Genomic DNA, 23,561 nt, shown 5'->3' with positions numbered 1-23,561 from the left:
GTCAATTTTGGGCTGTCACAATATGTGGGCATGGGAGGGTGGCAAATGGCTTGAAATATAGCCTTGAAATTGTCCACACGGGTAGACACCCGGGCGTGTGTCAAAGTCGTGCGTGACACACGATCAGCCTATAGGTGTGTGATTCAGTCGTATGTCCCCTACACCCTAAGTAAGTAAAACAGAATACCTAGTAGTAAACACACGGGTAGAGACACGGCCGTATGTCTCAGCCGTGTGAAGGACATAGCCTTAGCACACAGGTGTGTGACTTGGTCGTGTGACCCTATTTTGCTGATGACATCATAAACAGAGAGTTACACGGGCTGAGAACACGGGCGAGTAACTCCCCAAAATAATAAAATTTTCCAAGTAATATGAATGTTCTGAAAGTTCTCGGTTTAGTCTTGAACCACATCCAATGTATGCTTTGGGCCTCGAGGACCCACATAAGGGGCGATATGCATGTAAATGAAAAGTTTTAAATTTGGAAAAAAATTTTGTGGCCTGGTTTTGTGTGATTGTGTGAGTTTATGTCCGGTAACGCCTCATACCCTATTCTAGCGTCGAATACAGGTGAGGGGTGTTACATTTAGTGGTATCAGAGCTATGGTTTAGTCGATTCCTGGACTAACCTAGCATATGCGAGTCTAGCTATGCATGCCATATTACTGTTCGTGACAGTGTGATATCTCCCAGCTCTAATGAAATTGTTTTTTTAAGATTGAGATAACGCCCAACTGAGCTATTTTCGATAATTCTAAAAATGTATTGAAATTATTGAAATATGCTTACGATGTGTTGAAATTTGGAAAGGTATGAATAGAAATTCATAATATGCATGTGTTCATGTATGAAAATAGATACTAGTAAGTTGAGGAGTGTGGAAAGGTGAAAAAAACGAAAGTTTATGTTGTAATAAGCTTATCCATGTAACAGCACGATTTTGGGCCTAGTTAGAACAGTGGTTTTGAGACCACTAACCCAAGGTCAGAGAAAGTATTTTATTATTATTTTTAGATTATAATATGTTTATGTTAGTGCAAGAAAAATTTAGTGAAGTAATTTTAGCGTTTATGAGCTTAATTACGAAAACGGACTAAATCGCATAAAATGCAAAAGTCCTATTTTGTTAGCTAAGGGTGTCAAATAGCTAAAGAACCTAAATTGGAGGTCTTTAAAGGGAAATTAGACCCTTTAGAATAGCATGGCCAGCCATAGGAGACAAAGGTGGTCAAAAGTAAAAAAATTGGTGAAATTAGGTATTGAAATTGAATAAAATAAAACAAATAGTAAAAGTTGTCATCTTTTTTCATCTCTCTCTTTCTTCTCTACTGAGTTTTATCCAAGAAAATCGACATGGAAGCTTGAAAAAATTTTAGCAACTAAAAGTCTTGGCAAGTGATTTGAGGGTTTTTCTTGAATATTTTTGTACTTTTTAGGTCCTTATAGCATGAGCTTTCTAACAAGGGGACTATTTTGCAAAATAGTTGAAAGTCTAGGGTTTTTCCATGTTAGTAGACATGCTGTGTTCTGAAATTTTATGGAAGAGAATGAGCCATGGTTGTGAAATAAATAACTTTTGTGAAGAGATTTCTCATGAAAACCCTAAAAATGATTATTTTGCATAAGTTGTAAAATAGGTGATAAAGTCGTGAAATATTGAGAATTTTGGACTGCTTCTAGTGTAAAAAGTAATCGACTAGGATTAAGATATGAAGAAATTCGATAAAAATTGATTCTGGACCTAGGGGTAAAATGGTCATTTTGCAAAAGTCTAGGGGCAAAATGGTCATTTTGCCCATTTTTAAGTTGTTGAGTATCTAGATTAATAAAATGATTAAATTCATAAATTTTATCATTTTAGATCAAGAATTACAAAATCTAGGCCTAGACCGGGGAAAAGCAAAGCAAGTGGACTAAGCCGAACTAGCCGTCTATATTTTGCAATCTGAGGTAAGTTGTATGTAAATAATACAACTACATTGTTGTTATATGTGCTTAAATTGAGATAGCATGAAGTACTTGTTTGTGGAAAGAATCGTGTTTAATGAATATTGAGATAGTAGGACTCCCGTTTGAACCTTAGGAAATAAATCGAATATTCAGGCCATGACATTTGGAATGTTTGTGCACTAGTGTAAAACATGTCCGGGACATGCATCGGCCTCTTCATGTAAGCCAGTGTAAGACATGCCTGAGACATGCATCGGCTACATGATGTGTTAGTATAAGACCATGTTTGGGACATGGCATCGGTACGGATACGTAGGAGTCAGTGTAAGACCATGTCTGGCACGTGGCATCAGTATTATACCCTATGTTTGAGGCGTAGTGAATATCCGATAGCGTTCCAAATGGTTCAATGGTGAGAGTTATAGTTTAAGTTAAATGAGAAAAGTATAACCATGTTGTGAGTGATACAGGTACCTAAATGAAATGCATGAGATGTGAGCTTAGTATATGCTATGTGAATTGTGTTGGATAGTGACGAGTAAGTTGTGCTTATGCCTTTATGAGCATGACAATGAATGGTAAAGATGTCGTTTTATTTATTTTCATGCAACTTACTAAGCTTCATGCTTACCTTATTTCTTTCCATTTTCTTATAGTGCCGCCATAGTAGTTCGAGGATCATCTCTACGTCGGAGAAACCAGTCACACTATCAACCAAAGCACTTGGTATAGTAAGACCTTTTATTTTGATTATGGCATGTATAGTACCCTAACTTTTGAGTTTTGTGTCATTGTTAATTGGCCAAATGTGTTGGCTTACTTTAGCTTTTGATTCATTTTGTATAAGGCAATGGAAAGATGACTAATATTGAAAGTTATTATGTGAATGTAAGTTAATCTTTCATGAATGTGAAATTGTTTACATGGTTGAATATATGTAATGTATATAGGTCTTGATTTTGGTTGTTTGGGCATGAAAATCATATTAAGTTAAACCTTGATATGTTAGTTGTTGTTATGTTGTGTTTCAGGGTGGAAAAAGGGCTTGGTAGATAACCCTATATTCTCCACACGGGTAGACACACGGGTGTGTATCTAGGCCGTGCGTGACACACGGTCAGTCCACAGGTGTGATGTTCGACTGTGTGTCGTCTGCACGTAAAACTTGCAAGTCAGTATGCATGGTAGTAAACACACGGGCAGAGACACAGTCATGTGCCTTGGCCATGTGAACCATAAGAATTGTTGATGTTAGAAACAAAATGCCAAGGTGTTTTGCATACGGGCTAAGACACGGGCGTGTGCCAAGCCGTGTGAAAACCTCTGTGGTTCGAATTTGAAATTAGTTCCACACGGGTAAAGGACACGGGTGTGTCCTTTTATGCTTAGCTCACACGGGCCAATAGCACGACCATGTTGAATTGGTCACACAGGTGTGTTGCCCCTCCCACACGGGCATGTGCCCCTGTGTCTAGTGTTATTTTTCAGAGTTCGTTGGAAGACCCGAATTGATCCCTAATGGTTTTTATATGAATGTTTGGATACTCGTAGGCCATAATGAAGAAGTTTAGACAATATTTTAAATTTGACCAAGTCTTGATGATTCAATAACGTAGGAATGCATGTGTTCAAGGTAGGTAACATCTCGTATTCCATCCCGACGTAGGGTACGGGTGTGGGGTGTTACATTTGTGGTATCAGAGCATGGTTTAGTTGGTTCTAGGACTAACTTAGCATGAGTACGAGTCTAGCTATACATGTCATAATTGTATACTGATAGTGAGATGACTTCTGACGAGATAAATTATGTTTTATTCATATGATAAATGGATCCTGATGTAGCTACGGTGGATGATGTGGAGAGCAATGCGTTGGCTTCTGCTGAAGGGACCGCGCTAGTAGATAGCGAGCCTGTGACGATGAGTCAGGGTGGAGGAGTTAGAGAAGCTTATCTCCGCATGATAAATGCCTAATATTCGGAGTTTATTCAGGCGAATCCGAATACTCCACCTCCCCCACCTCCTCTGATTCCTCAATATGCCCCTGTAGCTCTGAAAGGAGTGAAAGTGGTTAGGAGAGAGAGACCCTGGTAGATAAGATATGAAGGCAAGGGACTGAAGAATTTTGGGCCAAGATTGATGATGACCCGAAGAGAGTAGAATTTTGGTTAGAAAATACCATTAGGGTATTTTATGAGTTACCTTGCACGCTTGAGGATTGTGTGAAGTGCACAGTGTCACTTCTACGGGACTCAAACGACCAATGGTGGGATACTCTAGTGTCTGTTGTACCGAGAGAGAGGATAACTTGGGAACTCTTTCAGGAAGAGTCCCGAAAGATGTATATTAGTCAAAGGTTTATAGATCAAAAGAGGAAGGAATTTCTAGAATTGAAATAGGGCTAAAAGACCGTAACAGAGTATGAGTGTGAATTCGTGAGGTGCGTGTCTACCAAAGCTATCATGTGCAAGAGATTTGCGGATGGATTGAATGAAGATATTCAATTTTTAGTTGGAATTTTAGAACTGAGGGAATTTGTGGTGCTAGTGGAGAGGGCATGTAAGGCCGAGGAGTTGGCCAAAGAGAAGAGAAAAGCTAACATTGAGTCCCGAGCCTCAAGAAAAAGACAGATGGGGAAATCACAGTAGTCCTCATCTAAAATATCGAGAGAGTTTCCTACCCGATCGAACGCATTAATGAAATTCTCAAATAAGAGCAAGAATAAGCAGCATGCGGCATCAAAGCCCAAACCACTTCTGTTGTAAGTGTTGGTAGTGCTCAGTCAAACAGGCCAGAGTGTTCACAATGTGGTAGATGTCATTTCGGCGAATGTCGAGCGAACGAAAGAGGTTGCTTCAAATGCGGACCTTTGGACCACATCATCTGAGATTGCCCTGAACTAGATGAGAAAGAGAAAAAGCAAGATATGAGGGTGAGTAGTGTTCCTGCGAGGGGTAAACCACAGAAGAACCCGGGTAGTAGGGCTAGCAGTAGAGGTAACCATAGAGATCCAGCTATAAGGTTAGAGGGTCGAGCGCCTACAAGAACTTATCCCATTCGTGCTCGCAAAGAGGTGTCTTCACCAGATGTTATCACTAATACTTTTTCTCTTCATGGTATTTTTGTTATTGCTTTGATTGATCCAGGGTCTACTCATTCCTATGTTGCATGAAATTAGTACCCAGAATGAATATGTCTGTTTAGTCTACCGAATTTGTGATAAAAATGTCAAACCCGCTAGGCAAACATGTGTTAGTTGACTAAGTATGTAAAATTTGTCCTTTGACAATTAAGGTTCATAGTTTTCTAGCTAACCTCATGTTGTTGCCGGTTGATGAGTTCGATGTAATCCCTTGAATGGATTGGTTAACTTCTTATAGTGTTGCAGTGGACTATGGGAGGAAATCTATTGAGTTGAAATATGAAGATGGGAATGTTCTTCGGGTTGAACCAGAGGAACCAGATGACTCACCGGTAGCAATATCGTCTTTGACTGTTGAGAAATATTTGAGGAAAGGATATGAGGCTTATCTCACTTTTGTGCTTAATACTCAAGTGTTCGAGTCGAAGATTGAATTGGTACTGATGGTTTGTGGGTTTATAGATATGTTTCCAGAAGAGTTGCCTGGATTGCCTCCAACCAAAGAAGTCGAGTTTGGCATCGAGTTAATACCTAGAATGACTCCTATATCGATTGCCCCGTATAGAATGACACCAACAGAATTAAATGAGTTGAAAGTACAGCTACAAGAGTTAATGGATAAGGGCTTCGTGAGACTGAGTTTTTCCTCATGGGGTGCTCCAGTACTTTTCGTGAAAAAGAAAGACGGGTCGATGATGTTATGTATCAACTACAGATAGCTCAACAAAGTAACTGTGAAAAACAAGTATCCTTTGCCAAGAATTGATGACCTATTTGATTAGTTGAAGGGAGCCACTGTATTTTCCAAGATTGAACTGAGGTCAGGATATTACCAGTTGAGGGTTAAGGAGCAAGATGTACCGAAAACTGCATTTCAGACGAGGTACAGGATTATGAGTTCCTCGTCATGCCCTTTGGCTTAACGAACGCGCCAGCGGTTTTTATGGACCTGATGAATCGCATTTTCCAACCATATCCGGAAAAGTTCGTCGTCATTTTTATCGATGAATATTCATTTATTCATGTGATGAGAGTGAGCACGCGGAGCATTTGAGAGCAGTTTTACAAACCTTGAGAGAGAAGCAGTTGTACGCTAAGTTCAGTAAGAGTGAATTCTGACTTAAGGAGGTTGGATTTCTAGGACACATTGTGTCGGGTGATGGGATCAGAGTTGACGCAAGCAAGAGCTCGACTATTGTTGAGTAGAAACCACTGAGGAATGTGACAGAGGTTTGAAGCTTTTTGGGTTTGGTTGGATACTACAGATGTAACGCCCCTGTACCCTAGACCGTCGCCGGAGCCGAGAACGAGGTGTTACTAAACTTAATTCATTAATTAAACAGCTTAAACAATTTAATTTAGAATTTCCAGACAAGCTGACTAACTGCGTCACAATCGCTTAAAAATTCATATCTCCAGTTTCGAAACTCAAAATTAAGATCTATAAATTTTTCTTGAAACTAGATTCATATATCTATCTACTAATTTTTTTCTACAATTTTTGGTTGGGCCAATTAGTACATTTTATTATTTAAAATCTCCCCTATTTCAGGGTTCGACTACTCTGACCCCTATGTATTACGAATAAGATATCTCCCTATACAGACTTTTACTGATTATGATGCTTCTTTCTCATAAAACTAGATTCAATAAGGAACTTGTACATATAAATTAAAACTCCTAACTATTTTGTACAATTTATGGTAGATTTTCAAATTCAGAATAGGGGATTCAGAGACAACTCTGACCCTGTTCCACCAAAACATGAATATCTCATAAAATATAACTCATTTACCTATTTTGTTTCATCCATATGAAAGTAGACTCATTAAGATTCAATTTCATAACTTATTCATCATTTAATTCCATTTCTTACTATTTTTAGTGATTTTTCAAATTCACATCATTACTGCGACAATATTTTGTTTTTAGCAAATTTTACTTTACTATAGATTTTCATGAACTAAATAACATTTTAAACAAACATGTCATCAAATATGATTTAGATTGGCCATTCCAATGGATAATCATTTATAAACCCTTTTCTTACCAAAACATAACCATATCATATAATCATTTACACAAAGTGAGTATAGTGCTATACATGCCACACTCAAAATATACAAGCCATTTTACCAATTTAGGTCTTCGGATAGTGTGAACGAGTCTTCGACCTATCCCGATTCTCAAGCCGGCTTGTCAAAACTACAATGAATGAAAAGGAGGGAGTAAGCATAAATGCTTAGTAAGTTCACATGCAAATAATAAGTAACATGATCGTGCAATCCAATATAAACATCATTAAGACACACATAACATAAGAATACGTACTATCTTACCACAATTTTTTGTCTCACCAAGTTCTCAACCAAGAATTAAACTCATACCTGTCCATTTTCACTTCTTCAACACATTAATCATCGAATCACTTTCGTTTTAAGCATTCTCCATATTCTCTCAGGATTCTCCCGTTGAACACATCGGAATATAATTTCAGATACGCGGATAGTGTGCACATAAGTGATATACTCATAACTGAAAAAGCTCAATAGCTTTTGAAATCTATGTAGCCAAGCTACCATGTAACCCGCCCATAAACGAACTCGAACTCAACTCAACGAGCTCAGGCGTTCGCATCCATAAGTGAACTCGGACACAACTCAACGAGCTCGGATGCCTGGTTACATCTCACGAACTCGAACTCAACTCAACGAGTTCGGCACTCAACCATCCTAGTGACATGTCACTTGTACCCTAATCTATTCCCAGGTTCAAATGGGATTCTTCTCAATTTTACATTTTGATCACCTTCTTCGAAATGTAAAAACGGATACTTGCTAACATCTCATACTTATCAAGTTGTTCACATAATTTGCATATTACCAAATAATAATTCACAAAGCACAATATTTCATGATAATAAATATCATTCCAGACAAATATCATTAAATCACTTAAAATAAAATTATGTTACCTTATTTACACAAGAACTTACCTCGATGTAAAATATTAGCAATCGAGCCTATTCCTTGTAAACTTTGTTTTTCCCTTGATCACGACTTGAATCTTGTTTCTCTTGATCTATAATACCAAATTAATTTATTTAATACATACATTCATCAAAACAGCCCCTAGTACGAACTTTGGCAAAATTACTATTTTGCCCCTAAACTTTCACATATTTACACTTTTTCCCCAAGGCTCGTAAATCAAACCTCATCCTATTTTCTTATGTTTTATGACATGCTGATCATTTTTCCCTTCTATGGAAACATCAAATTCACACTCTAACATGTACTTATGAATATTAGGTATTTTTACCGATTAAGCCCTTTTACTTGTTTTCACTTAAAACCGAGTAGCACAAGTTGTCTAACAAAATTTAAAACCTCATAGTTTATCATAAAACACCAAAATACACAAATTTCACCTATGGGTATTTTTCCAAATATGAACCCTAGGTTGAATTATTGCTAGCATAAGCTAAATCGAGCTACCTGGATTTCAAAAACATAAAAATCATTAAACGGGCATAGAAATCACTTACAATCAAGGCTTAAAAGTGTTGAAACCCTAGCTATGGTGGAAAGAAAACTTTGAAAGCAACTTATGGAGAAGATGATCATTTTTGTGTTATTTTTCCCATTTTATTTCATTTAATATCCAAATGACCAAAATGCCCTTCCTTACTAAACTTTCAAAAATTCCATCCATGTCCAATTTTTGTCCATAAACTTAGAAATTGGTCAAATTGCTATTTAAGACCTCCTCATTAATATTCCAAAGCAATTTCATGCTAAAACTTCTAGAATGCAAGTTTTGCAAATTATTCGATTTAGTCCTTAATTTCAACTTAAGCACTTTATGCATAGAATTTCGTCACGAAATTTTCACAAAATCATGCAATCATATCATAAACCTTAAAATAATTATAAAATAATTATTTCTATCTCAGATTTGTCGTCACGAAACCACTATTCTGATTAGGCCCTAATTCGGGATATTACAACTCTCCCCTCTTTAAGGATTTTCGTCCTCGAAAATCTTACCGGTAAACAGGTGTGGGTATTGATTTCTCATGGTTTCCTTAGGTTCCCATGTAGTCTCTTCTACCCTGTGTTTTTGCCACAATACTTTCACAAGAGCAACACTTTTATTTCCTAGTTGCTTGACCTCTTGAGCTAAAATCTTAATCGGTTCTTCTTCGTAAGTCATATCCAGTCGTAGCTCAATTTCTGTCTGTGAAATTATATGTGAAGGATCCGAACGATACCGACGTAGCATAGATACGTGAAACACATCATGCATCTTCTGTAATTCAGATGGTAATGCTAACCGATAAGCTACTTGTCCAACTTTTTCAATTATTTCATACAGTCTGATAAAACACGGACTCAACTTGCCTTTCCATCCAAATCTAAGAACTTTCTTCCATGGAGATACTTTTAAAAATACCTTATCACCAACTTGAAACTCGATTTCCTTTCGTTTCAAATCCGCATAAGATTTCTGTCTATCTGAATGAGCTTTCAAACAATCTCGAATCACTTTCACTTTTTCTTCAGTTTCTTTTATTAGATCAACTCCATAAATCTGATTTTCCTTGAGTTCAGTCCAATACAATGGCGTCCGACATTTACGACCATACAATGCTTCATAAGGTGCCATCTTCAAACTCGTCTGATAACTATTATTATAAGCAAATTCTACTAACAGTAAGTACCTTTCCCAACTACCTTGAAATTCCAATACACAACATCTGAGCATGTCTTCAATAATCTGAATCACTCTCCTTGACTGTCCATCAGTTTGTGGATGAAAGGCAGTACTGAAATTTAACTTCGTACCTAATGCCTCTTGCAACTTTTGCCAAAACCGCTAAGTAAATCTCATATCTCTATCCGAAATAATTGACAAAGGTATTCCGTGAAGTCTAGCAATCTCACTGATATACAATTCAGCCAACTTATTAAGAGAATAATTTGTACATACAGGAATAAAATGAGTCGATTTAGTCAATCTGTCAATTATTACCCAAATGGCATTTTTCTTCCTTGGAGTTAATGGCAACCCTGATACAAAATCTATAGTAATCCGATCCCATTTCCATTCAGGAACCATGATAGGCTGGAGTAGTCCTGAAGGTACTTGGTGTTCAGCTTTGACTTGTTGACAAATTAAGCACTTTGATACAAACTCGGAGATATCTCTTTTCATTCCACTCCACCAATACATTTTCTTCAAGTCATTATACATTTTTGTACTGCCTGGGTGAACCGCCAAACACCATTATGTGCTTCATACAAAATCTTTTGAATCAACTCATCATTTTTCGGTACACAAATCTGATTTTTAAACATCAAGCAACCATCAGAACCGATTCTGAAATCTGACCTCGTATCAACCTCACATTGTTTTCTTTTGGCTTGTAAATCATCATCGCTTTTCTGAGCTTCACAAATCTCTTGTAAAAACATCTGTCTTGCTCTTAACTATGCTAAAATTGAACCATCATCTGATACCTTTAACTGAGTATTCATAGCTCTCAAAGCAAATAGCAACTTTCTGCTCAAAGCATCGGCAACCACATTCACTTTTCCTGGATGATAGTCAATAACAAGCTCGTAATCTTTCAATAACTCCGACCATCTTCATTGTCTCAAATTCAAGTCTTTTTGTGACATCAAGTACTTAAGACTTTCGTGGGCAGTAAATACTCGGTACTTTTCACCATACAGATAATGTTGCTAAATCTTCAAAGCAAACACTATAGTAGCCAAATCCAAATCATGAGTTGGATAATTCCTTTTGTGAGATTTTAACTGCCTCGAAGCATAAGCCACCACTTTTCCTTCTTGCATAAGTGCACAGCCTAAGCCATTTCGAGAAGCATCACTATACACCACAAATTCTTTACCTGATTCGGGTTGTACCAACACTGGTGCTTCAGTTAATAACTTTTTCAATTCTTCAAAACTCTGTTGACATTCTTCCGTCCATTCAAATTTAACATCCTTTCGGAGTAGTCTAGTCATAGGAGCAGCATTTATAGAAAATCCATTTAGAAACCACCAATAATACCCAACTAGCCCCAAGAAACTTCTAACCTCGGTTACATTTTTTGGTGGTTTTCAATCAACAATGGCCAAAATTTTACTAGGATCAACCCGTATACCATCAACTGAAACAATGTGACCTAAAAATCCAACTTCCCAAAGCCAAAATTCACTTGTACTAAACTTGGCATATAACTGCTTGTTTCTCAAAGTTTGCAAAACTATCTTCAAGTGTTCGGCATGCGCTGTCTCATCTTTCGAATAAATTAAAATATTATCTATAAATACCACAACAAATTTGTCCAAATATGACCGAAATATGCGATTCATCAAATCCATAAACACAGCAGGAGCATTTGTTAACCCAAATGGCATAACTAAAAATTTATAATGATCGTACCTTGTTCTAAAAGCAGTTTTAGGCACATCTGACTCTTTTACTCGCAGCTGGTAGTACCCAGATCTCAAGTTAATCTTTGAAAACCATGTTGCTCCTTTCAGCTGATCAAACAAATCATAAATTCTCGGCAACGGATACTTGTTCTTGATTGTCACCTTGTTTAATTGCCGATAGTCAACACACAATCTCATAGAACCATCCTTCTTTTTCACAAATAACACGGGAGCACCCCAAGGTGAAAAACTCGATCTCACAAAGCCTTTGTCAGTCAACTCTTGCAATTGTGACTTTCACTTCTAGTGCCATTCTATACGAAGCAATCGAGATCAGAGCTGTTCCCGGTATCAATTCAATACCAAATTCTACTTCCCTGACTGGAGGCAAACCCGGTAACTCTTCTGGAAATACATCCGCGAATTCACACAGAATCGACACTGATTCAACTTTCTTTTCAATTTCTTTTGTATTAATTACATACACCAAATAAGCGTCATAACCCTTCCTTAAATATCTCTGAGCCGACATCGAAGAAATCACACTAGATAATGCCCTGATTTCCTGGCTCAACCCGCAGAATTTTACCATTTTCACTGTGACAGCCTTAAAACGACCCTAGTCGGAATGTGGTTTCGGGACCACAAAACCGAGGCATAAAAATAATTTAATATTCATTTTGATGTCTATAATATGTGTTAATTCGTGTGTGACATTTTTTATGTTTTGATTTAGGGTTATAAATGTGAATTTCACTAAAAAGGACCTAGTAGTAAACTTTGAAAGTAGGATGGGGAAATGTGTGATGACTAATTGAATCATGCATGCAAAACAATGGTTTTCCATGTCAAATACCCCTATTTTTATAAGTGGTGGCCGGCCATGACAAAGAAGGATGGGCAAAACATGTCATAGACATGTTTTGTTGGTGCATTATGGGAGGAAACAATAAACTAAGGTTAGGAATAAAGAAATGGGAAGAAAAAAAAAGAGAGAAGGTGTGTGATTCCCCCCATTGCCGTGAGTTGAAGAACAGAGAAGAAAAAAAATTTGTTGTTCATCTTTTTTTTTTCATTTCTTGGAGCCGAAAATTCTAAGGAAAAAGGAAGGGGTTCTTGCTTCATGCTTGGTTTGGAAGAGGATTAGGAGGAGGTTTGGCCATACTTGTGTCTAGATTAAGGTATGTTTGAGGTTGTGCCATGAGATTCATGCATGTTTCTAGTTGCTAGCTTGATGTTCTTATTAGCCCATGGTTCAAATCTTTGCTATGTCATGGGGATGATATTCGGCCAAGGTGGATATTGAGCCGAAATTTGCAAGTGTGATAAGTGTCTTGTGTTTGAGTTTTGCTAATGAAAATGAAATACGAATGTGTCATGATTTAGTGTTGAATGTGCATGGATATTCGAATGATGTCCGGGCTAAGTCCCGAAGGCTTTGTGCTAAGTGACCATATTCGGACTAAGATCCGAAGGCATTTGTGCAAGTTCCTAAATCCGGGTTAAGTCCCGAAGGCATTTGTGCGAGCTATTATAACCGGCTATGTCCCGAAGGCTTTCGAGCGAGTCGCTATATCCGTTAAATTCAAGGTACGTGATTCGGGAATGAGCAATCTTGCTGTAAAAATTTCAGTTAATATGCTTGCAAAATTCCAGCAATGAGGTATGTTTTGTATGTGCTTTGAATTAGTTGAGCCCTTACAAATAAGTATTCGCTTAGTTGATAAACGAGCTACCGGCCTTTGGCTAAGTTGATCTTTTGTGTATGAACATAAGGGTTGGTAATGTGAAGTAAGTATGATATTGAGAATGTGTGCATATGAAATTATCCGTTTAGCTATATGAATGCTATGCTTTTGTTGTGCTGGAATCCCTTGCTCAAAACTTACTAAGCATAAATTGCTTACTCCGCTTTCTTTGTTCTCTGCTTTATAGATTTTGGCTCGTCACCATCTGGACTCGGATTTTGGAAGTCAAGTCTCCCACACTATCAAAGCCCCCTTTTGGTACAATTTTGGTTGACCTTTGGAATGGCATGTATAGGACTACCCTTTGCTGTTTTTCAAGTACGTTTTGTGATGTATGTGTGTACAGCCATGCGAAAATGGCTCATAGAAGTGGAGTATGGCATTAGACCATTTGTGCTTATGTATATATATATGGTTTCATGATGTGACTATGGACTGGAATGGAAGTGTTGGGCAATGATCAGCCCTTGGAATGGCTAAATATGATCATATGTGGACCTGTGTATGACAAAACTCTAGTTGGTCCATGGAAACCACGAAATAGGTAAAGTTACCTTGAAAACAGATGCTGATAGCAGCAGTGGTGTAGATGTGAAAAATCACTAAAAATAGCAGGAACGGAATTAAATAGTGAATAAATTATGTAAATGAATCTTGATGAATCTACTTTCATATGCAAGAAACGAAATGGTCATATGAGTTGTATATCAAGAGATGTTTAGGTTTTCGTGAAACAGGGTCAGAACGGTTTCTGGAATCCCTATTCCGACTTTGGAAATTCACTATAAATTAACCAGAGATAATTAGGAGTCATTCCATGTATGTATAGATTCCAATTTCAGTCTAGTTTTTATAGAAATAAATGGCATCAGTATTGAAGCCCTGTACAAGGAGATATCTAGGTCGTAATGCATGAAGGTCAGTGTAGTCGTACCCTGTAATAGGGGAGATTTTAACTAATAAACTGTACTAATTGGCCTGACCAAAAATTCTAGAAAAAAATATGTAGATGGACATATGAGTCTAGTTTCAGGGAAAAATTACGAAACTGATTTTCGAGCTTTGAAACTCAAGATATGATTTTTTAAGGTGACAGTGATGCAGTAACCAGCTTGCCTGGAAATTTTTTTTTTTATGGACTGTGAAAATAATTAAGTTAAGTCTGTGTGCACCTTGTGTTCGACTCCGGTAACGGACTCGGGTACGGGGTGTTACATTCACACTTTAATTCTATAACCTTTTCTTTGCAATTTACTATAGCATCATGCAATGTCAACCACTCTATGCCCAAAATAACATCAAATTCATCAAACGACAACAACATCAAGTCGGTCGGAAAGTAATGACCCCGAATCATTAAAGGGCATTTCTTGCATACTTTATCAACTATCATACATTTGCCTAATGGATTCGGCACTCTGATCATAAATTATGTGTACTCAACAGGTATATTCATACTAGACACCAATTTCATGCACACATATGAATGAGTAGAACTGGATCAACCAAAGCAATAACATTAACATTATAAAGAGAAAATATACCAATAATCACGTCGGGTGATGAAGCATCTTCACGTGCTTTTATGGCATAAGTTCTAGCTGGAGCCCTTGCTTCAGGTTTAGCAGCTGAATCTTTGACTACATTCTTGCTGCTTGCTTCATTTCCAGCTTTTCTCGAATATCTTCCCTTCGAGTCTGCACCACTAGCTTTTACACTGAAATTTTTCTTTCTCAATTCTCTCTGGGCAGTCTCTAATAAAATGATCCGGAGAACAACTCCGAAAACATTCATCACTCTACACGGGCCAAAATGATTTCTACCACACCGCTGGCACTCGGGCTTAACAAATCTCGAATTCCCCACACTAGGCACGGAAGTAGTCTGAGATTTAAGACCCACATTTTGCTTCTTAAAATTTCCATATGATTGTCCGGCTGAAACCTGAGACCAAGGATTCATAATTCTAGATTTTCTAGATTACTATGAGAATGAATTGCTCGTCGATCTTTTCTTCCAACTTCTAGTCTCAGCCTCTACTTTTTTCTTCTCTTTAAGTAGTTCTTCAGCCTTGCAAGCCCGATCAACAAGTACTACCATTTCTTTTAATTCAAGAATCCTAACAAATACTTTGATGTCTTCATTGAGTCCATCTTCAAATCATTTGCACATTTTAGCCTCTGTAGGAACATATTCTTTAGCATACTTACTCAACCTGACAAACTCCCTTTCGTATTCAGTAACTGTCATGTTGCCCTGCTTCAATTCAAGAGACTCTTTACGCTTCTGATCAACAAATCTTTCACTGATGTATTTCTTCTGAAATTCTTCTTGAAAGAACTCCCAAGTCACTTTCTCTTTCGGTACCACTGAAATCAATGTCTTCCACCAATGATAGGCTGAATCCCTCAACAATGATATAGCACATTTCAAGCATTCCTCAGGTGTACAAGACAATTCATCAAATACCCGAATAGAATTCTTAAGCCAAAGCTCTGCTTTCTCGACATCATCATCAACATTTGCCCTGAATTCTTCAGCCCCTTGCTTACGGATTCTGTCAAATGGAGTTCTGTGAAATTTCATCAGATCTACACCTTGAGGCATCTGGGGTACAGGTTGAGGAATCGGGGGAGGTGGGGGAGGTTGTGCATTCAAGTTCATACGAACGAACTCAGTATACCAGACATTCATCATCTGGAGAAAGGCTTCCCGAGCCCCTTCTCCTCTTCTTTGACCAACAGTAAGAGGTGGATTTTCAGTTGGCACTGCCTCTTCAGCCGGAGCTAGTGCATTACTCTCTACATCATCAACCGCAGCTGGATCGGCATCCGTTTACTATAAAAAAATCGTTTAAAACGTCAGTAGTCGTCACACTATCACAATATATATATGGCATGTATAGCAAAACCTGTACAAACAACACGTTAGTCCGAGAACTGACTAAACCTGCTTTGATACCACTAAATGTAAGGCCCCCGTACCCGAGACCATCGCCGGAGTCGAGTACGAGGTGTTACTAAACTTAATTCATTAATTAAATAGCTTAAACAATTTATTTTAGAATTTCCAGACAAGTTGACTAACTGCATCGCAGTCGCTTAAAAATTCATATCTCGAGTCCTGAAACTCAAAATTAAGATCCGTAAATTTTTCCTAAAACTAGATTCATATATCAATCTACTAATTTTTTTTATAGAATTTTTGGATAGGAAAATTAGTACAGTTTATTGGTTAAAATCTCCCCTGTTTCAGGGTTCGACTACTCTGACCCCTGTGTATTACGAATCGGATATCTCCCTTTACAGAGTTTTAATGATATACTGTTTGTTTCTCATAAAACGAGACTCAATAAGGAATCTGTACATATAAATTACAACTCTTAATTATTTTTGCACAATTTATGGTAGATTTTCAAATTTAGAACAGGGGATTGAGAGACCACTCTGACCCTGTTCCACTAAAACTTAAATATCTTATAAAATATAACTCATTTACCTGTGTTGTTTCATCCATATGACAATAGACTCATCAAGCTTCAATTTCATAACTTATTCATCATTTAATTCCATTTCTTACTATTTTTAGTGATTTTTCGAATTCACATCATTGCTACAGCAATATTCTGTTTTATAGCAAATTTTACTTTACTATAGATTTTCATGAACTAAATAACATTTTAAACAAACATGTCATCAAATATGATTTAGATTGGCCATTCCAATGGCTAATCATTTATAAACCCTTTTCTTACCAAAACATAACCATATCATATAATCATTTACACAAAGTGAGTATAGTGCTATACATGCCACACTCAAAATATACAAGCCATTTTACCAATTTAGGTCTTTGCATAGTGTGAATGAGTCTTCGACCTAACCCGATTCTCAAGCCGGCTTGTCAAAACTACAATGAATGAAAAGGAGGGAGTAAGCATAAATGCTTAGTAAGTTCACATGCAAACAATAAGTAACATGATCATGCAATCCAATATAAACATCATTAAGACACACATAACATAAGAATACTTACTATCTTACCACAATTTTGTCTCACCAAGTCCTCAACCAAGAATTAATCTCATACCTATCCATTTTCACTTTTTCAACACATTCATCATCGAATCACTTTCGTTTTAAGCATTCTCCATATTCTCTTAGGATCTCCCTTTGAACATATCGGAATATAATTTCGGATACGCGGATAGTGTGCACGTAAGTGCTATACTCAGAACTGAACAAGCTCAAGTGCTTTTGAAATCTATGTAGCCAAGCTACCATGTAACCCACCCATAAACGAACTTGGACTCAACTCAACGAACTCGGGCGTTCGCATCCATAAGTGAACTCGGACTCAACTCAACGAGCTCGGATGCCTAGTTACATCTCACGAACTCAGACTTAACTCAACGAGTTCGGAACTCAACCATCCTAGTGACATGTCACTTGTACCCTAATCTATTCCCAAGGTTCAAACGGGATTCTTCTCAATCTTACATTTTGATCACCTTCTTCGAAATGTAAAAACGGATACTTCTAACATCTCATACTTATCAAGTTGTTCACATAATTTGCGTATTACCAAATAATAATTCACAAAGCACAATATTTCATGATAATAAATATCATATCATACAAATATCATTAAATCACTTAAAATAAAATTATGTTACCTTATTTACACATGAACTTACCTCGATACAAAATATTAGCAATCGAGCCTATTCCTCGTAAACTTTGTTTTTCCCTTGATCACGAGTTGAATCTTGTTTCTCTTGATCTATAATACCAAATTAATTTATTTAATACATATATTCATCAAAACAGCCCCTAGTATGAACTTTGGAAAAATTACCATTTTGCCCCTAAACTTTTACATATTTACACTTTTGCCCCAAGACTCGTAAATTAAACCTCATCCTATTTTATTATATTTTATGACATGATGATCATTTTTCCCTTCTATGGAAACATCAAATTCACGCTCTAACATGTACTTATGAATATTAGGTATTTTTACCGATTAAGCCCTTTTACTCGTTTTCTCTTAAAACCGAGTAGCACAAGTTATCTAACATAATTTAAAACCTCATATTCTATCCTAAAACACCAAAATACACAAATTTCACCTATGGGTATTTTTCCAAATATGAACCCTAGGTTGAATTATTGCTAGAATAAGCTAAATTAAGCTACCGGGATTTCAAAAACATAAAAATCAGTAAAAACTGGCATAGAAATCACTTACAATCAAGGATTAAAAGTGTTGAAACCCTAGCTATGGTGGATAGCAAAATTTGGCAGAAAATTATGGAGAAGATGATCATTTTTGTGTTATTTTTCCCATTTTATTTCATTTAATATCCAAATGACCAAAATGCCCTTCCTTGCTAAACTTTCAAAAATTCCATCCATGTCCAATTTTAGTCCATAAACTTAGAAATTGGTCAAATAGCTATTTAAGACCTCCTCATTAATATTCCAAAGCAATTTCATACTAAAAACTTCTAGAATGCAAGTTTTGCAAATTATTCGATTTAGTCTCTAATTTCAACTTAAACACTTTATGCATAGAATTTCGTCACGAAATTTTCAAACAATCATGCAATCATATCATAAACCTCAAAATAATTATAAAATAATTATTTCTATCTCACATTTGTGGTCACGAAACCACTATTCCAATTAGGCCCTAATTCGGGATATTACAACAGAAGTTTTGTGAATAGATTCTCTATGATAGCAACTCTGATGACAAGATTGTTGCAAAAAGAAGTCAAGTTTGAATGGGTAGAAAAGTTCCAACAGAGTTTTGAGAAGTTAAAGGTTTTCTTGACTGAAGCCTCAAATGTTAGTGCAGCCGGAATTGGACAAAAAGTTTGTGATTTATAGCGACGCCTCCTTAAATGGATTGGGGTGCGTGCTCATGCAATAAGGTAAAGTCATAGCCTACGCTTTGAGACAGCTAAAGGCACATGAGAAAAATTACCCGACGCACGATTTAGAGTTGGCCGCCATCGTGTTTGTGTTGAAAATTTGGAGACACCATTTGTATGGCAAGAAATGCCGAGTGTTCACCGACCATAAAAGTCTCAAGTATTTGATGACTCTGAAGGAGTTGAATTTATGGCAACGAAGATGGCTAGAGTTGATAAAGGATTATGAATTGGTGATTGATTATCACCCGGACAAAGTGAACTTGGTCACCGATGCCTTGAGTAGAAAATCATTATTTGCGTTGAGAGCAATGGATGCCCAATTAGCCTTATTAGATAATGGTTCAGTTCTAGCATAGTTGAGAGTTAAACCGATGCTTCTACAAGAGATCTGTGAAGCTCAGAAAGGTGATAAGGATTTGCAAGCCAAGAGAATTCTGTGTGAGTCGGGGGTTGAATCAGGCTTTCAGATGGGCACAGATGGGTGTATAATGTTCAAAGATAGAGTTTGTATACCCAAGAATAGTGAACTTATTCAAAAGATTCTACGAGAGGCACATAGTGGTTGCTTGGCTATCCACCTAGGTAGTGTGAAAATGTATAACGACCTGAAGAAAATGTATTGGTGGTCGGGAATGAAAAGAGACATTTCAGTGTTTGTCTCTAAGTGCCTAGTGTGTCAGAAAATGAAGGCTAAATATCAAGTACCTTCGGGTCTAATTTAGCCTATCACAGTCCCCGAGTGGATGTGGGATCGGATTACTATGGATTTTGTGACGAGTTTTTTGATAACCCCGAAGAAAAAGGATGTTGTTTGGGTTGTTGTGGATAGGTTCACAAAGTCAGCACATTTTATACTAGTACGTACCAACTACTCCCTTGAGAAACTGGCCGACTTGTACGTTTCTGAGATTGTGAGGCTTCATGGAGTGCCTCTGTTGATCATTTTAGATAGAGACTCGAGATTTACCTCGAGGTTTTGGAAGAAGTTACAAGAGGCATTGAAAACTAAACTAAATTTTGGCACGGTATTTCACCCACAAACCAACGGCCAGTCAGAGAGAGTAATTTAGATTTTAGAAGACATGTTGTGATGTTGCGTTCTCAAATTTCAAGGTAGTTGGGAAAGGTACTTACCATTGGTTGAATTCACTTACAGTAATAGTTATTAGTCAAGTGTGAAGATGGCACCTTATGAGGCTTTATATGGGCAAAATTGTCGAACGCCTTTATATTGGACAGAGCTCAAAGAGAGTTAGATTCACGGGGTTGATTTAGTCAAAGAGACGAAAGGGAAAGTTAAAGTGATTCATGACTGTTTGAAGGCCGCCACGGATAGACAGAAATCTTACGTGGATTTGAAACGAAAAAAGATTGAATTTCAAGTCAGTGATCGAGTATTTTTGAAAGTATCCCCGTGGAGGAAAGTCCTCAGATTTGGTAGAAGAGGCAAGTTGAGTCCTCGTTTCATAGGACCTTATGAGGTTATCGAGAGAGTGGGGCCTGTGGCCTATCGATTGGCTTTGCAATCAGAGTTAGAAAAGATTCACGACATGTTTCATGTGTCCATGTGACACCAATATAGATTGGACCTTTCGCATGTGATTGCACCAACAAACGTAGAAATTCATCTAGACATGACTTATGGCGAAGAGCCGGTCAAGGTTTTAGCTTAAGAAGTCAAACAGTTGAGGAATAAAAGTATCGCTCGTGAAAGTTTTGTGGCATAGACATGGAGTTGAGGAAGTGATAAACCATAATTTATACATATTTTTATCCCATGCTTAGCATATTTTTGGATGAATTATCCTTAGATTTGGTGAATTCGATGCTTCTAATCCTTTAAATTCATGTTTTATACTTAGGTGAGCATAGGAGAGTAAAAAGACCGAGAAACAGGCCAAAAATGGAGAAAATGGACGAACATGTGAAATCAACACGGCCTGGACTTCTATACATGGGTAGACCACACACCCGTGTCTATTTAACAGTCTTGAACACAGATTGAAGAAATCAAACATGGGCGTGTCCCTATCGAGCCCAAGTTTAGTCCTATTCAGAAAAGGCCACTTTTGAGGGCTTTTAGGCATTCTAAAGCCTATTTAAACACACTAGAGGAGGATTAAAGGGGACACACGGAGTAGGAGGCAAGGAATTACTCGAAGAAAGCTTATTGATCCATCTCAGAAGTCGAATTCACTTTCAAGACTAAAGATCTCCCTTCAATTCCCTTTAAGAGTTCTTGGGTTTTCATCATGTTTTGTTATCATTATTATTTTGAGATGTCTTCTTTCAGAAATATGAACTAAACCCCCTAAATACCTAAGGGGAATGAAACCTAAGATGGATCTTGTTATTATTATCTGAATTGTATGATAAATATTTGACTTGTTCTTAATTATGAGTTCTTAATTCTTGCTTTAATATTCCAGGATATTGATTCAAGTATTGATGTGCTTATTCAGAGGAGCAAAAGTCTCTGTCTAAGAGTAGATCTAACATAATTTAGGAGAGTTGATTGCACACCTAGAGATAGGGTGACAAGATTTTGCCAGATTAGGGTGAAACCTAATAAGGGAATCCATAGATCGAGTTAATGCAACAATAGGGAGTTAATTAGAAAGAGATTTCCATTAATCAAACTAGGGTTAGACGTTACTAGTCTCAAAAGAGATAATAATATAACTGAGAGATTTCTACGGATCAAGTCAGATGAATAAATAGTCTAATTCAGAGTCAAATAACAAGTGAAGTCTAGGTGGATTTTTCCTTAGGTATTGTCCTAATCATTCAGTTTTCCCAAAAGTTATTTCCCCAATTTACTTTCTGTGCATTCTTAGTTTAGTAATTAGTTTAGAGAAAACAAACCCCTTTATTTTCAGGCTAGATAATAAAAAGATAAGTTAATACTAGTACTTTTAGTTCCTTTGGGTTCGACATCCCGGTCTTGCTATAAGCTATACTACTGTTCGATAAGGTGCACATGCCTTTGTCGTGATAATAGTTAGTTTTCAAGAACGAACATTCATAAATTATAAAAGTTATCACGATTCACATCACATCAAGTTTTTGGCACCGTTACCGGGGAACTAAGATATTAGGAGCACTCGATTTTTATTACTTTAGCCATTTTACATTTATTGCAATTTAAATTTTTATTTTCTTTTCTAATTTTTCATTTATTCACTTCTGGTAGGTTTTTATAGTGTATGAAAAGAACAAAACCCGTCAGGACCATTACTTTTTGACAGTGAGATCGATCGCACAACTCGTAGAAACTGCAGAGAGATAAGGCGAAGCCTAAGATACATAGAGGAAGAGTAAGAGGACGATATTTCCACTACAACCGTGGAGATGGCTAAAAATTACGAAAACGCACTACCTCCTGCGATAGCTGCTGATCCAGTAAATCAGAATCCTACTCTACGCACTATGTATGATTATGCTAAACCTACTTTAACATGAACTGAGTAAAGTATAGTTAGGCCTGCTGTTGCTGCAAATAATTTTGAGCTTTCAAATCATCCAACAGTTTGTTCAGTTTGACGGTTTGCAGGACGAGGACCTAAACGCTCATTTGGCGAATTTCTTAGAGTTTTGCGACACTTTTAAGATCAATGGTGTTTCTGATGATGCCATTCGCCTTCGTTTGTTTCCCTTTTCGTTGAGGAACAAAGCTAAACAGTGGTTGAACTCGTTACCACAAGGGTCAATCACTACTTGGGAACGAATGACCGAAAAATTTTTACTCAAATATTTTCCGCCAGCTAAAACGACTAAGTTGAGGAATGATATCTCTTCTTTTGTGTAGATGAATCTAGAGACACTCTATGATGCATTGGAGAGATACAAGGACCTATTGAGAAGGTTCCCTCACCATGGGTTACCTTTATGGTTGCAGGTTCAAACATTTTACAACGGTGTGAACCCCTCAACAAGGCAACTTATCGACGAAGCTGCTGGTGGGACTATAAATAACAAAACACCAGAAGTGGCTTACGAATTTATTAAAGAGATCTCACTAAATAACTATCAGTGGCAAGTCATGAGAACAAAGCCGACGAAAGAAGTCGATGTTTTCAACCTCGATGCGGTTACTATGCTATCTAACCAGGTAGAACTCTTAAACAAAAAGATTGATGGTTTATGTGGTTCTACTCAGGTACATCCAGTGATGAGGTACGATTCAAATGGAGGAGGAGCATACACAGAATATCAACGCTTCAACCCTAGCACCGAGGAGGAACAAGTTCAATTTATGGGTAATAATAATTCTAGATCTCAAAATAACCCATGTAGTAACACATATAATGTAGGTTGGAGGAACCATCC

At 37.2% G+C, this 23,561-nt stretch overlaps 1 non-coding gene across 1 annotated transcript; it reads right to left on the bottom strand.

Annotated features, from left to right (window-relative positions):
* Positions 1-23,007: 23,007 nt before the first annotated feature.
* Positions 23,008-23,114, bottom strand: LOC128289905 (small nucleolar RNA R71). Its single transcript, XR_008279546.1, has one exon. It is a non-coding gene; the product is annotated as a small nucleolar RNA R71 (small nucleolar RNA).
* Positions 23,115-23,561: the final 447 nt, after the last annotated feature.

This window comes from Gossypium arboreum, chromosome 2, assembly GCF_025698485.1.
Source record: "Gossypium arboreum isolate Shixiya-1 chromosome 2, ASM2569848v2, whole genome shotgun sequence".
Classification (NCBI taxonomy): Eukaryota; Viridiplantae; Streptophyta; class Magnoliopsida; order Malvales; family Malvaceae; genus Gossypium; species Gossypium arboreum.
The sequence above is the reverse complement of the archived record's forward strand: the minus strand, read 5'-3'. Positions and strand labels throughout refer to the sequence as shown.